Source organism: Bombus bifarius, unplaced genomic scaffold (assembly GCF_011952205.1).
Source record: "Bombus bifarius isolate JDL3187 unplaced genomic scaffold, Bbif_JDL3187 scf7180000009200, whole genome shotgun sequence".
Classification (NCBI taxonomy): domain Eukaryota; kingdom Metazoa; phylum Arthropoda; class Insecta; order Hymenoptera; family Apidae; genus Bombus; species Bombus bifarius.
The window spans coordinates 4232716-4246225 of record NW_022884965.1 but is presented as its reverse complement, the minus strand read 5'-3'; the positions used below and the strand labels follow the sequence as shown (position 1 = coordinate 4246225).

The window sequence follows — 13510 nt, the reverse complement described above, 5'->3', positions numbered from 1 at the left end:
TTAAAAAAAAAAGAATTAATTATTATATTTGGAATTATATGTCAGAAATATTGTACGTGGAATATAATATTTTTAGAAAAATTAGGTAGAAATGGATTTTGAATGATATGTTAAAAAATGTCAAAAGTATAAAAAATTATAGATTTATATTTTACACGTACTAGTATTATCTACATATTCATATATGTAACATGAGAAATTACATTGTATTATAATCAGGGTTCTAATTACACGATCTCCTCCATTTTCACATTGCTAAAAATGGATTAAATACTGTGTGCAATTTAAAATTCTACATTTAAAATACCATAGAATACACGTTTTCATGGAAGCCAACGAATATAGTGTTCGAATAATCCGCTGTGGAAAAGGACACGAGAAAAGTACTGGGAGAAAATATTTAAAAAATACAAAAAGTACAGTATCAAGAAATATGAAAAATAATATTTTAATCCAAAAATGTCTACCATCGTTTTATTAAGAGTTTACTAAAAATTCTATTTTGCATTTCTATTTTGCCCATTGGTGTCATATTATACGATAAATATATTTTTCCAATTCCAAGCACAATTATTATTATTCAAATAACAATTTCATATTGGTCAAAATTATGAGCAATTCGGAATTTTACGTCAGAAATATATTATATTTTTTATAATTTGTATTTTATTACAATTTTTTGTTTCGAATTTCCACTTTGGTGAGCGCTAGCGTTATCTCTCTTCCACGCGCTTCAACCTCTGTCCACGCGCTCAAACGTCCGTCTCACTTGCACGCGCCCCAATGTCTGTCTCACTCGCACGCACTGCAACGTCTGTCTCACTCGCACGCGCTCCAATGTCTGTCTCACTCGCACGCGCTCCAACGTCTGTCTCACTCGCACGCACTGCAACGTCTGTCTCACTCGCGTGCGTCACTGACCTCTCTTTTGCGCACTAGCGCTGTCTCACTCAGCCGCATCACTGACCTAAAGCTCCTCCAACTGGTTGCCATTGAAGGGCGCTGAGCCAGCGGGTTTTTTTACTATACAGTAGGTCGCGCGTACGCACTTCCCGGAAGGAGTGGAAGGTGAAGCTTACTTTCAGGGATTTTAGCGGCACATCAATGGTAAACTTTAAAGCTGGATATCTCGAAAACGGAGCGACGTATCGACGTGAAACAAAATGGGTTTGAAAGAGCGTGATTTATGCTGTCTTTCAAGAGTGAAAAATTGACAATTCTTCTGATTTCGTGGCTCTTATTTTTCCGTACATCTTATTGTATTTTCTGCTCCTCTCATTGCGGTTACGTTATTTTTCTAAATATCTGGATATCGTTTAAAGCGAACAAGTTAAATATAGAAGAACATACAAAAATAGCGAACTTGTTAACAAATTTATTGCTGGTTTATGGATAAATATGGGGATATTCGATATTAAGAAACACTTAAACGCCATCAGAGGAATATTAAAAAAATACCTTTCCATAAAACACTGTATAAAAACATTTTCCACACATGAGAAATATTTGATGGTATCTCGATAAATTAATTTCTTCTAACTTCGAAATACGCACTGTTTAACAAAAAGTTATTTTAGTGCCATTTTGCTACACACGTTTCTTCCAAACTTCTCGAACAACACCTGTATTTCTAAAGGAGAGATTCGTATTCCATGGAGGAAGGTTTCAGTGGAATCGTACAGGTCGTAAATCACATAAATGCTGCTGTAAGCGGCCATACGGCAATCGAATCGATTAACATTCGACGGCTATTCGCCACATTCTTAATCCCATCGATAGCCCGTAATTCAACGAGCCAACCAACCGGACGGTTCATTAGCGGCCAATGTCAAAATCGGTGTCATGGAAACAAATGTGTGTCACGCCATCGGAACAAATTTCTTCAGCCATAAGCGACCAAATATGCATGATTACTTCCGCGTAAATCCGTATGGCTACAAATCATAACGTGGTAAATCGTATTCACGTTCGTGACTTAAGTTCAGGAGAATTTATCGATATCACAAATCAACGGCGATGCCATTATGGTTTAGGATGTTAGGGTCAAGCTAACTACGCCCAGTTGCCATTTCCATGCGTCGTGAATGGAACCTTATGGCGCGTCTCATTGCAGAATAACATGTTTATGCTAAGACAAGATTCTATTTCACGTGTTACGATATTTGTTTTCATAGGAAATTTATTTGCTACTTACATTTTTTACTGATCTACTGATTTAGTGGCACGAATCGTTTCAATGATTTTGCAATTTGAAACTATCAATGGTTCTTGATTCAAATTTTTCTTTAAGGGAAATATCCCTGCCAAAGAAAATTTCGAATTTTCCTCTTAAATGAAAATCCTCTGGAATTTGGAATTTCCACAGAATGAAAACCTTCGGCTCCTAGGAATTGCGAAAAGAGAAATTCTCTAAAATTTTCTAAAATTTTATTTTCGATGAAAATTCTAAATTTTCGAAGCTTCCAAATTTTCACTGAAAGTTTTCGTTAACTTAGCTTTTCTGAAGAGAAGACCATTCGAAAGGCGACGACTTTAAGCTGTAAATTTCAAATTTCCATCATTCTAAATTCCAAATTACAGATTCCAAGGGTTTGAAGCTTCAAATTCCAGCAAGTATAGGTTTCATATTTCAGAAATTCTATGATTCGCAATTTCAAAAATTCCAAGTGCCATATTGCAGAAATTTTCAATTCCAAATTTCAGCAACTCCAACTTCGAAAAATTGCACGTTCGAAAAAAGAGTACTTTTTCTATAAAACAAATTTTGAAAAAGAATATCTTGCACATTTATATCTCGTAGCTCATGTTAATGCAGATGATAATAATTTATTAGCAGAATGAAATTTCATGTGTGGCATTAGCCAGACAAATTCAAACTCCAGAGACACGTCTCATATTTGCCAAGCTAATAATTAAATTAGTCTACGAAGTGGCATACCGTACGTCTGTCATGAATTCCAACTGCTTCCTAGCATAATTGTTCGAGTATACAGGCGAAACCTTGTCTAAGTTGTTTGGAATTACAGAGAGTAGAATTTCATGAAGTTGTTGCCATGTTTACTGTTGATTATTACACACGATAAACAATGCAAATTGTTACGAAGTTCTCCATATTTAATTGTACGATATTTAGATAACAATGTATGCATACGAAAGAAAAGAGAAAAATGAAAGAAGAAATATTCTTGCAAATTTAAAGACAGGATGTTCTTAAAAAAAGTAAAAAATAAATTAAGTTTCTATAAAAACTTCTAATATTAAAAAAAAAAGAAATAAGAAGATACTTTGAACAATGTAAAATTATTTATCAGAGCATCAAATATGAAAATTATTCCACTACAAAAAAATAAATAAATAAAAGAAAAAATATTCTTGCAAATTTAAAGACAGGATGTTCTTAAAAAAAGTAAAAAATAAATTAGGTTTCTATAAAAACTTCTAATATTAAAAAAAAAAAAGAAATAAGAAGATACTTTGAACAATGTAAAATTATTTATCAGAGCATCAAATACGAAAATTATTCCACTGCAAGAAACAATTTATTATAATTCGCTATATTTCTCTTCGCTGATCTTTATATTCAAGCGAAAGTATTTCATGAAAGAAATTAATTTTTCTTCTTGGACAATGTTTTTAATTATTCTTTCAATAAACAGATATTACTATCCACGTTGGTGTATGACACTTTCACTTGTCTGTCTGCGTTCGCCGCCTGTTTCCGTTCAACGCTGTAATAAGACTACGAGCACTTGAACGCGAGCTTTGTTGCAATTTTAATCCCTCGGATCGTGTCGAGTTCGTTAGCCAGATTATTAACACGTCCGCGAACGGAACGAAATTTACTCTTAATTGAACTGGTGTAACATTTCGAAACCGTGTAGCCAAGTTAATTAAGAGCTTGTTTTTTTAAGCGGATAGAATTCCAAAGAGGGATAATAGAGTGGAAAATAGCTGTGAGATGTATAAAACGCCAGTCAGACACCCAATTCTCTATCTGAAACTATTAAAGGGTAGAATTAGTTTATCAGGCGGAAAATAGAATTGGACCGGTGATTAATTATTGTTCTACGGAGAAATTGTGAAAGTTTATTAAATTGGAGGCTGTTCGATCGAGCAGAAATCGTTCCACGTGGCATTTCGAACAGTTGGAAAATCTGGGATTTTCTTTTGGAAAAAGTGCAAGAGATTTTGGTCTAAAATTTGCCTGTCATATATAGAATTGTATGGAAAATATCTGGGAATTTTTTCGTGCAAAAAATAATTAGTTTATATAAAGTTTATTTCTCACAAATATTATTAATTTTAATTTGTCCATCAGGCAGAAAGAAGACAAATTTTAGCTAAATGTTAATCTGGACGATTGTTCCCTTCATCCGGACCCAATTAAACTCTCTTTATTTAGTCGTGTTCATGGAAATACGAATTTGCCTAAACGCAATCAGAGTCACGTGACAATAATAAAAATAATATTGTGTTCTCTGAAATTTTATTAAAATTCACGAACCAAAATTGTAACGCTATCCTGTCGATGCAAAACCATACATAGCAGCAATAACAATAACGGATAACAATAAATTTCACAAAAATTTCGAATAAAAAATTGTCAGGAAAATTTCGAGCTGGTCGAAACGCGAAGAAAAGAATAAAAGCAGCTGCTAAAAAGCATTGGGAGGTGCAAACAGGCGGAGCAGAAGCGGACAGCGTAAGTCACCTAATGGAAATCGACGAGAGGTGGCAACTTTCGCATTCACCAGTGAAATGGGTCAATCACTCGTGCGACCTTCGCGCTCAACGCGTTGTAAACATCTGTGACAAGCCGAAACGACGAAATAATTTACGTTAACAATACACTTACGTATAGAATCCGAACCGTTGACTCCGCAATGCCATGAATAATGATAATTCAAATAACATTAGGACGACAATGCTTTGGGAAGTTGGCAAAAGTGATTAGAATTCAACGAAGCGCGGTTTAAATGGTTTTCTGGTTCGTTTGGTCGATTAATTGATAATCCACAGTGATGTTCCTGGCCGGTACAAGGGGAAAAAATCGATTAGAATCGGACAAGTGACGGGGATTAGTAGAATAGGGTCGCGTATGGTCGGACAAGTGGATCAATCAGTAGAACAGCTCGCCCCTTCGGTCGACAGGTGGCCACGTCAGTGGAACAAGCAGTTTATGGTCAAACAGTGGTTACCTTTCATGGAACAGGAAAGAAAAATGATAGAACCGAGTATCTTTACACCCCATGCAGGGATTTAAGTAGATTTTAACACACAATATTATTTTTATACTACAATGAGTGAAGAATATAAAGGAATAATATTATAATTGAAATTTTACAAAAATGATTTCTGTGATTCTCCACGAATCAGAATATGCTAATAATAGTTAGGAACAAGTAACAAGCTAAGAAATATATTTTCCTTGGATGGTATTCCAAAATAAGTATACTTTATCAAATAGAAGACTACAGAGGAAGAATATGACAAGTTTCTCATCTTTCAGATAGCAGCAGTTTCCAAGTTTAAAACTGTCAGTTAATCACATTAACAAAATTGTTTGTGCTTAATTATTTGCTCACCCTCTCTGTAATTATAAAACTATTACTTATCACAATATTAACACTGTTATCTGTGTCCTATCAATTTCACTTCTTCATCAACTATCCATCTTCAGTCTTAACAAATCCTTCCGATCTTTACCTCCTTCCATAGTTCATTTTATTTTATATTATTCAGTGAAAAACGTCCATTAAAATCATCCAATCGATAAACGCATACTCATTACATTATTTTTCCACCAAGAACACGTTCGATGATGAGAAAAATATCTACAGCTACACTGGTAGACAAATATTGGTAAGACTGTGTGCATCGTATGGGGTCTTGAACAGTTTCAATCTGACAAGATTGATCCACGAGTCTCGCTTAGATGGATAGCAAATTCTCGTAGCAATGGTTCGCTTGTCATAGGTACTCGTCAGCCGATGAGATTGCACGTCAGAAAGACACGGTGGATTGGAGACAGAGGTGACACGGGAATCGAACGGTGGCCCTGGCTGGTCGGTGATCGTTCGATATTGCAAGCTTAGTGTGTCTGTTCACTATGACAGCGTGTCATTTCTGATTACGTCCCAGGCATTCTGACTGAAGTTTAACGCAAACCGACGCATACCCTGCGCTACCGCTGATTGCTTTCTGATTGGAATTCGCTTGTCGACGATGACGAGAGGCCTGGCCACCGCGGTCTCCACTCTAACTAGCTAGATATCTAACCTACGGGGAGGTTTTAGCGATGGATCGTCGACGATCAGATACCTTCGTCCTATCGTCCCATTAATCTCTCAGAAATTAGACATCGCAGCTTCCATCAGCTCTTAATTGATATCAATGGGTCACTGAGGATTTTCGATTAGGTCACCGGATTCTTGAGTGTCTCACTGAATTCTTCAGTATCTCCTTTTACATTGTACTTTGTATCCTACGGAGCAACAATTGTTAGTCATTTTTATGAAATATAAATTAAATAGTTTGGAATTTTTGACCAAAGCTCATCCTCGACCGAATGATAACAGTGGAGGATGAAGGCTAGAACTGACACAGTGATTTTCTCGACTTTCGCAAGATTAATTACAATTTTAGGATCGTCCAACATCTCAGATCTTTATCCACGTATTTTGCAAATAAATCATTCGAGTTTACAAGAATCCACGAAATCTGCAACATTTCTAGGAACAATTACGAGTTACAAATTTTGGCCAACTCTGATCTGTACGTAGTCGTAGCGCTGAAGCTCGAAGCATCGCGCGATGAAGAGACTTCTGTGAGAGCCTGACTGTCGAGGAGACGTCGACGAATTGACAATTGATTTTGGTGAATTGCACCGACCAATAGGAATTACCAGTCGATATGGTAAATGGAATCGTGAATATTCTCGCATGTAGGAATTAACTTCCGATTTCCAGAGAATAAGCTGAATTGGATAGGAAGTTGGGAAGAAGGTTCATGAGAATAGGCTCAGGCCAGATTTCTGTGTCATTAGTCCTGTAACAATTTTAAAAGGGGCAAGCGAACCTTTCACCCTTCGTTGTTCCGATTCTCAGAGATTTTACAACTACAGTGAGCAGTCACGTGAAACAAGGAAGAATCTGAATGGGCTTTGAGTTATTATAAATTCCGGTTAAGAAGTGAATAAGAACCCAATTATAGGGTGGACCCCAGAAAGCTGTGTAGTCTTAATACCGTACAGAATTCTGGTTCTTTGGAAGTTTCAATCTCGATTGTAGCGAAGTTGTGGGGAATAAAGGAAGGCTTGAGTCAGATTTGGATTAGATCCCATTTATGTTTAAAGGTTCCAGGTCAAGGAGCGAATTTGGCCCGGGAATCTAACGTATGGAGTAAAGGATTAATATGGACGATTTAATATTCCAAGTGAAATAAAATAAGTGAAATTCTAAGTGAAACGAGGAATGAAACAACTTGATGCTTGTCGGCTGAAGAACGGATAGAAGCTAAAGTAGAATTTTATAAGGTCGATTCAAACACAATTTCCGAATAGTTGGCAACTTACTGTAAACATTGGAATACTTCGATGTTAGCAAATTTTATAAGAAAGCTGAGATCACGTAAAGTGGAATGAAATTCTTCAATCGGATGAATATATTTTGGATACATGTTTTAATTTTCACGGTAGAACCGCGTGAGAGAATAGAGAACGAACTTCCACTGGAACCATTGTCAATCAACAATAGCCCACAATCTACCCACAATTTACCCATTCTGGCCTAAAGGTCAGGCCTGAAAATAGCAGCTTTCCAATTGGATGAAACAAGCGAAACGAGGGAACAACAAAAGCGAGAAAAAGTCACCAGAAACAAACAGAAACGAGGATCATAAAGACGAGAAACATAGTGGGGAACATTAACGAACAAATGACAATGATTCTTTTCAACGATACCTTTGGTGACGTCTATGCGACCCGTTTCACTGGCAACGTCCACTAACTAGGAAAATGGACGAAAGCAAAGCCGAATCAACTGGTTTTATCGTTCTGTTTATTGTTCAGGTATTATTTCGCCGGAACAAAACAAGGTGGGGAAAAAGGGAAAAGTCTATGCAGAGGAAACTGAAGAGCTCGCAACGACGGTAATTGAGGGGCTGCATCGAATGGTCTTGCATCGCATACTTCTCGAAATTTCTTTTTCTCTCAAGAGAGCTGCTCTGTTTTTACCATCTTTTCCCAAACATGGGAACTGTTGCTATTAGCGTGCGATGACACATTGCTTTTTCTTGAGAACATGGCGACCTGGTTTAACACATGTTTGTGACGGATAGAATCATCAGTACATGTGGTTTTATATTTTTGCCAGAGGTTTTGCAATGAGTGTGAAGCTTCGTTTCAAATTGTACCGAAGAAACCAGAACAAACTGTTCTTCATTTTTTGTGTATTTGCAACGAACTTTCCGTCTAATCTGACAAAATCCAAACTAACCTAAATGTAGACTGTGCGCGATCTAGACCATGTAGGTCCTCGTTTCTTTTTAAATTTATCACGAAACCTAAATACAAATCTAGGTTATACACGATCCGGATCTCAATGTGAAATTCCATCATTTCTCTTGTCATCGTTAATTTCTCATTTACGATGGAAATGCTCTTGACCGATGGTACAATGTCCGAATTCTGGTCTCATAGTAAATATCAGTGCTTAGAAAGGTAATCGAAGAAAGCGCATCTATAAAAAAGAATACAGCCGATTCAAAATCGATCGATCTTGAAAATCCCTAGAGTTCAATTGACCGAACGATAGGAACCTGCCTTACCGACTGAGTCGTCGATGAAAAGATCTCATTTCATACGTCACACTAACCATTCGATGCGACGGGTCGACGAATTAATAACGTTTCGCTGAAACGCCAATGGGAAATCGTTTCGCCGTCCGGCGCAGGTGCGCTCGTCAAACCGGGCACATAACTCCGGATGACAGTGCGGATGACAGCGTGGCTGCTGTCGATATCCATTTTCGCGCGAAGGAACGAACGAATCGACAGACTGTCCAAGCTTCTATGCGCTGGCCGTATAGGGTGCTCGTGAAAAATAGCGTTTGACCGAATAGCAGCCACAAAATGGAGAACCTTGGCCGTAACTATCGCTGCACAAATGATTTGTGACAGATGTTGAGGTGTTGTTCATGGAAAAGAGATCGGAATGTTCCTCCGGGTTAATGAGAAAATCCGCAATCATTTAGTTGCCAACACAATAAATCCTAACCTTTGGAATTTTGTTTCTCGTGTCAGCCATTCAAAAATTACCAGTTTCCTTTAATCAGATGTTTATACGCGGTCGTAGTTTTACTATTATAGCGCCAAAAATTAAGACCATAATCTTTACATTTTCTTCTATCTAACCTTTGGCGAATGTCGGTCGTAACTGACCCTGACATCCTGAGGCGTTTCTCTATGGGAAAAAGATTAAATTTTTTTTAGTAATGGAGATTTACATGTTAACCTTTGAAATTTTCACTGTGGAAAGACATTGGATAAATTCTCGTAATCGCTTTCCATTAGTGCAATATAAATTCGTTGGAATTTAGCAACTACATAAATCAGGAATAAATTAGAAATGAACTGCTGCGTTAACGCGTCATGGGTTCTTAATGGGTTAAGCGTAATGAGGTTCACAGAATCCTTGGAATAGATTTCCAACTAGTCACGTGTCACGCCAAGTTATTTACCACGACCAAGCACAAATAACCACGGAATATTCTGCTGCGTCGCGTTCAAGTTCTCGAAGGAATTTCTGCGCCCAAAGGGCAGCATACGTGCGTCTAGGGAATATTATCGGAAGTTACGAAGGAATCTAGTAAGTTTTTCGTTTTACCACTCGGACGAAGAGGACGATAAGCATTCTGGTTCTTGGGCGCTCGAATAATTTTCTGTCGATTAAGATGACGGGTTCTCGATAATCCGTGGTTCCAATCCACAAGTTTAATTCACTTTCGTCACGGACGATTGAACGTGGATAGCGATTCGGTAATGAATTCTGCTGCTAACTACGATTTCGTTCCAAAACTCGTATCCGTTGTTTTCGTGAAAAAGTTTCTGAGAAACGAGCCACGGAAAAACAAGCGAAGAATCACCTGAAACTCGATATCCAGCGTTAGTGTCGTGTACTTAACAGCACAGCTTCATGCAAACGGCCCTATGGAGGGCACGATAGTTGTTCCTCTGGCACGTTGCCACGGAATTCCGCACATTTTCATTCAACGAGAAAAAATTATACTTTCGTAAGCATTTTTTCCCTTCACTTTTTTCCTACCTTTACTACTCTCCAGGGATTAATTTAGCCTCTGTAGAGCTGTATAAATGAAATAATTTCTATTGCTTTCCAACACGATAATTTCTTCTTCTTTTTGTTTTGTTTTTTCCTTTTTTGTTTCTTTCCTTTCTTGTTCTTCGGAATGGAGAGATTCTTGGGTAAAGTTGCAAGGCTTGCTCCAATTTTTAATGCAGTCGTACGATCGTTACGATGATTCAGGAGCCTGCAGTGTCCCTATATCAGTTGTTATTGTTAGCTCGTTGCTAGGTAGTTTTATTTTCTTCTTTTTTTTTTGGTGTGCGTATTATACATTTGATTTCTTTATATTATACTAATTTACAATATAATTTTTGTAATTTTTTAAATTATAGAACTCCTTTTTGCGTGTCTGATTAGTATGACCACTTATGTTATTTACGTTTATTCAACAAAGTTCATGCAACTGGTTTAGAAGAAATTTGAACAGATTTTCAGTAGTTTAAATAAATAATGACCTAACAAATAAAAGCTATGTAATCAGTCTCTTTTCGATTCAAAAAAATTATCAAGCATTTAGAGACTCAAAATATCTCACTTTCCCATCATCTCACTGCAATACCTTTATACGCAAAATTTATGATCCAAAAAATAATGCATCTGTAAAAAGCCTATACATAGCTGTACTCGCGAAAAAAATAGTCTCATTTAAGCTCCTTTTATTTTTAGATTTTTATCTCGGTCTTTTTTCTTTTTATTTTTTTTTTTAATTCGGGAAAGGCACGTGGCAATTCTATGGGACACCTTGTCTAATCATAGACTCAACAATTTGAAAGCTCTACACGTCTGGCGAAAGTCTTCTCAATTTTTCCTTTTTCCGCTACTATCTTGCCACTCTTTATCAGTTAATTGAAACAATCATTTTTCTTGTTCAATTATAGTCACGCGAATATTATTTAAATAAAATATCTGAGAAACAATCGTTTACTAGGCCAGCACCGGAACTTATTCATCGTTACATTGCTATAGTTATAGAAATATTGTATTAAGTAAAATATTAATTAAATTATATTTAAGAAACTATTATATCAAAGTAAAATACTTGGAAAATGAATGTTTGTTAAATTAAAAGCAAGATTTGTCCATAGTTGGATAACTTTGCCAAGTTATGGAAATATTAAATAAAATATTAAATTTTCTTATATAAAATGTGATTATATGAACATATTATATGATATTAGAGAAAAATATTGCTCAACCTATGGAAATACCATTTCTATGACATAAAATATTTGACAAATGTTTATTTATTAAATAACTAGTAAAACTTATCCATCTCCACTTTCAATCGATCCCCAGGGATTATTGAAAGTTTCTCGTTTTATTTCTTTCGCTACATTTCCGTCGTACATGCGACATGCGTTTATTTATTTTCCTTTTTAACAGAAATATCGGAAAAATACGCAGACACGTGTGATTATATACGGGATAGAGTAAAATTGGCACGGCTATTTGGTTTTGACAGAAAGGAAACGATTGTTTCAAGTTTAACGCGAGTTTGACGTTCCCTCGATTAGATGGCCGTTCAAAAAATGTAAAGTTTGAGACGAAGAATTGGGTCATTTTTTCCCCTCCCTGCTCACGTCGTCTGTGACGTGCAGTTCTGGATTACGTGACGGGTTAATGGAAAATATGAGAACGAACAGAACCAGGCCGAGTTTTGTATCGCGTTTGCTATAAAGTAATTTTCATAGTTCGCGTGATTTCTCCTTTCACGGTGTTGCAAGGGCTCCATCCTGACCGATTGCCTTCGTATAATTTAAACAACGATATGGATCTTTCACTAAAAATGGTTGCGAGGTTTCTCCTTGAAATTTGTGTTTTTTCCTTCTTCTTCTTCTTCTTCCTCTTCTTTGTGGCAAGTCGTTGAGAAAGATGCGATGTAAAAATAAATTGCGTCGTCGAGGCTTTTAATGCATGGCAAGGCCGCTATTATTAGCCTGAAATTACTGCAAAACGGTGCATTTTGTTATCAGGCTTGTCAACTTGTAGAGAATTAGTTAAAAAGTAATTTTCAAAAATATGTAGCTGATAGTGGAGAAATATTAACGTTTGTGGTAACAGTTTGAGTGAATTTTTAAATACTGTTTCTTTAAACAATTCTTTAAATCTGATCAGACAATGATTTGTAGTAAATTTTTCAAGAATATTTCATTATACTATATATAGTGTACAACATGAAGAATTTTTGATGAATTAATATTACAAAATTTCATTGTTTCAGAAACACAAGAAATTTAAGAAGAACACAACGCAATCTGAGCTAAAAATGAAGAAACGAATACTCAGAAACTTAATTATTCTCAGAATATTATGAACATACTGTGTGTAATGCCAACGATATTCCAAAAACATTTCACCGTGCAAGAACTGGAAACACGAAATATGCAAAATTCCCAACCGATAGCCTAAATCCTAGCCATTTCCAAAAGATCGTCAAGCTTCATTGTTTAAAACGTGCATAACCATAAACGTAGCATCTGCAGTCCTACACAATAATTTCTCATGGTACTTAAGCGAAAGCAAGTAGAAATCCCACTATTCTCTCATATTGCTCTTCACAGTATGTGCATTTATGTTCATCTTTGCATGGAGCTCATTAAAATAGCGACTTCTCCTTCAGCCTCGAATGCGGTTGTCCTTTCACACTAACCGTAAAATCAACAGATTTGGCCCTTTTCCTCTCAGCACATTAATTACTCTCAGGCATTAGCCTTTCATGGAAACGCTCGATCCCTGGTCATTTATCAACAATTACAAACGACCTATCAACAACAAATCAACGCCACATAGGTAAAGTACAATATGTCAATGTTTGAAGTTCTATGCCAACTGCCTGGCTAAAAAGGATCAACGTAGTGTGAACGAAGCGTTTGACATACAGTAAGATTTTTCTTTGTCTGTATGCAAATTCCTTGTACGAATCAACGTCTAAAAGTCCATTTCCATTCGGTTGATTTAATTAGATATAAGTGTGTTTCAGTAAAGGACTGTGCAAATGAATCAAAGAGACTTCAGTCTTCTGACACGTGGTGTCCCAGTGATGCAACATCAACGAGAGAGCTTGCAGGTTCACAATTATGTAAAATTGGTGATTAAACGAAACCACCATCGTCTGAATTGTCTTGTCTGATCCATGGGCATCTAAAATCA

General features: G+C 36.4%; 1 protein-coding gene across 1 annotated transcript in view; it reads right to left on the bottom strand.

Annotated features, from left to right (window-relative positions):
- Nucleotides 1–13510, bottom strand: part of LOC117214423 (probable G-protein coupled receptor 158) — a 162709-nt gene that overhangs the window by 66890 nt on the left and 82309 nt on the right. The window lies entirely within an intron of this gene.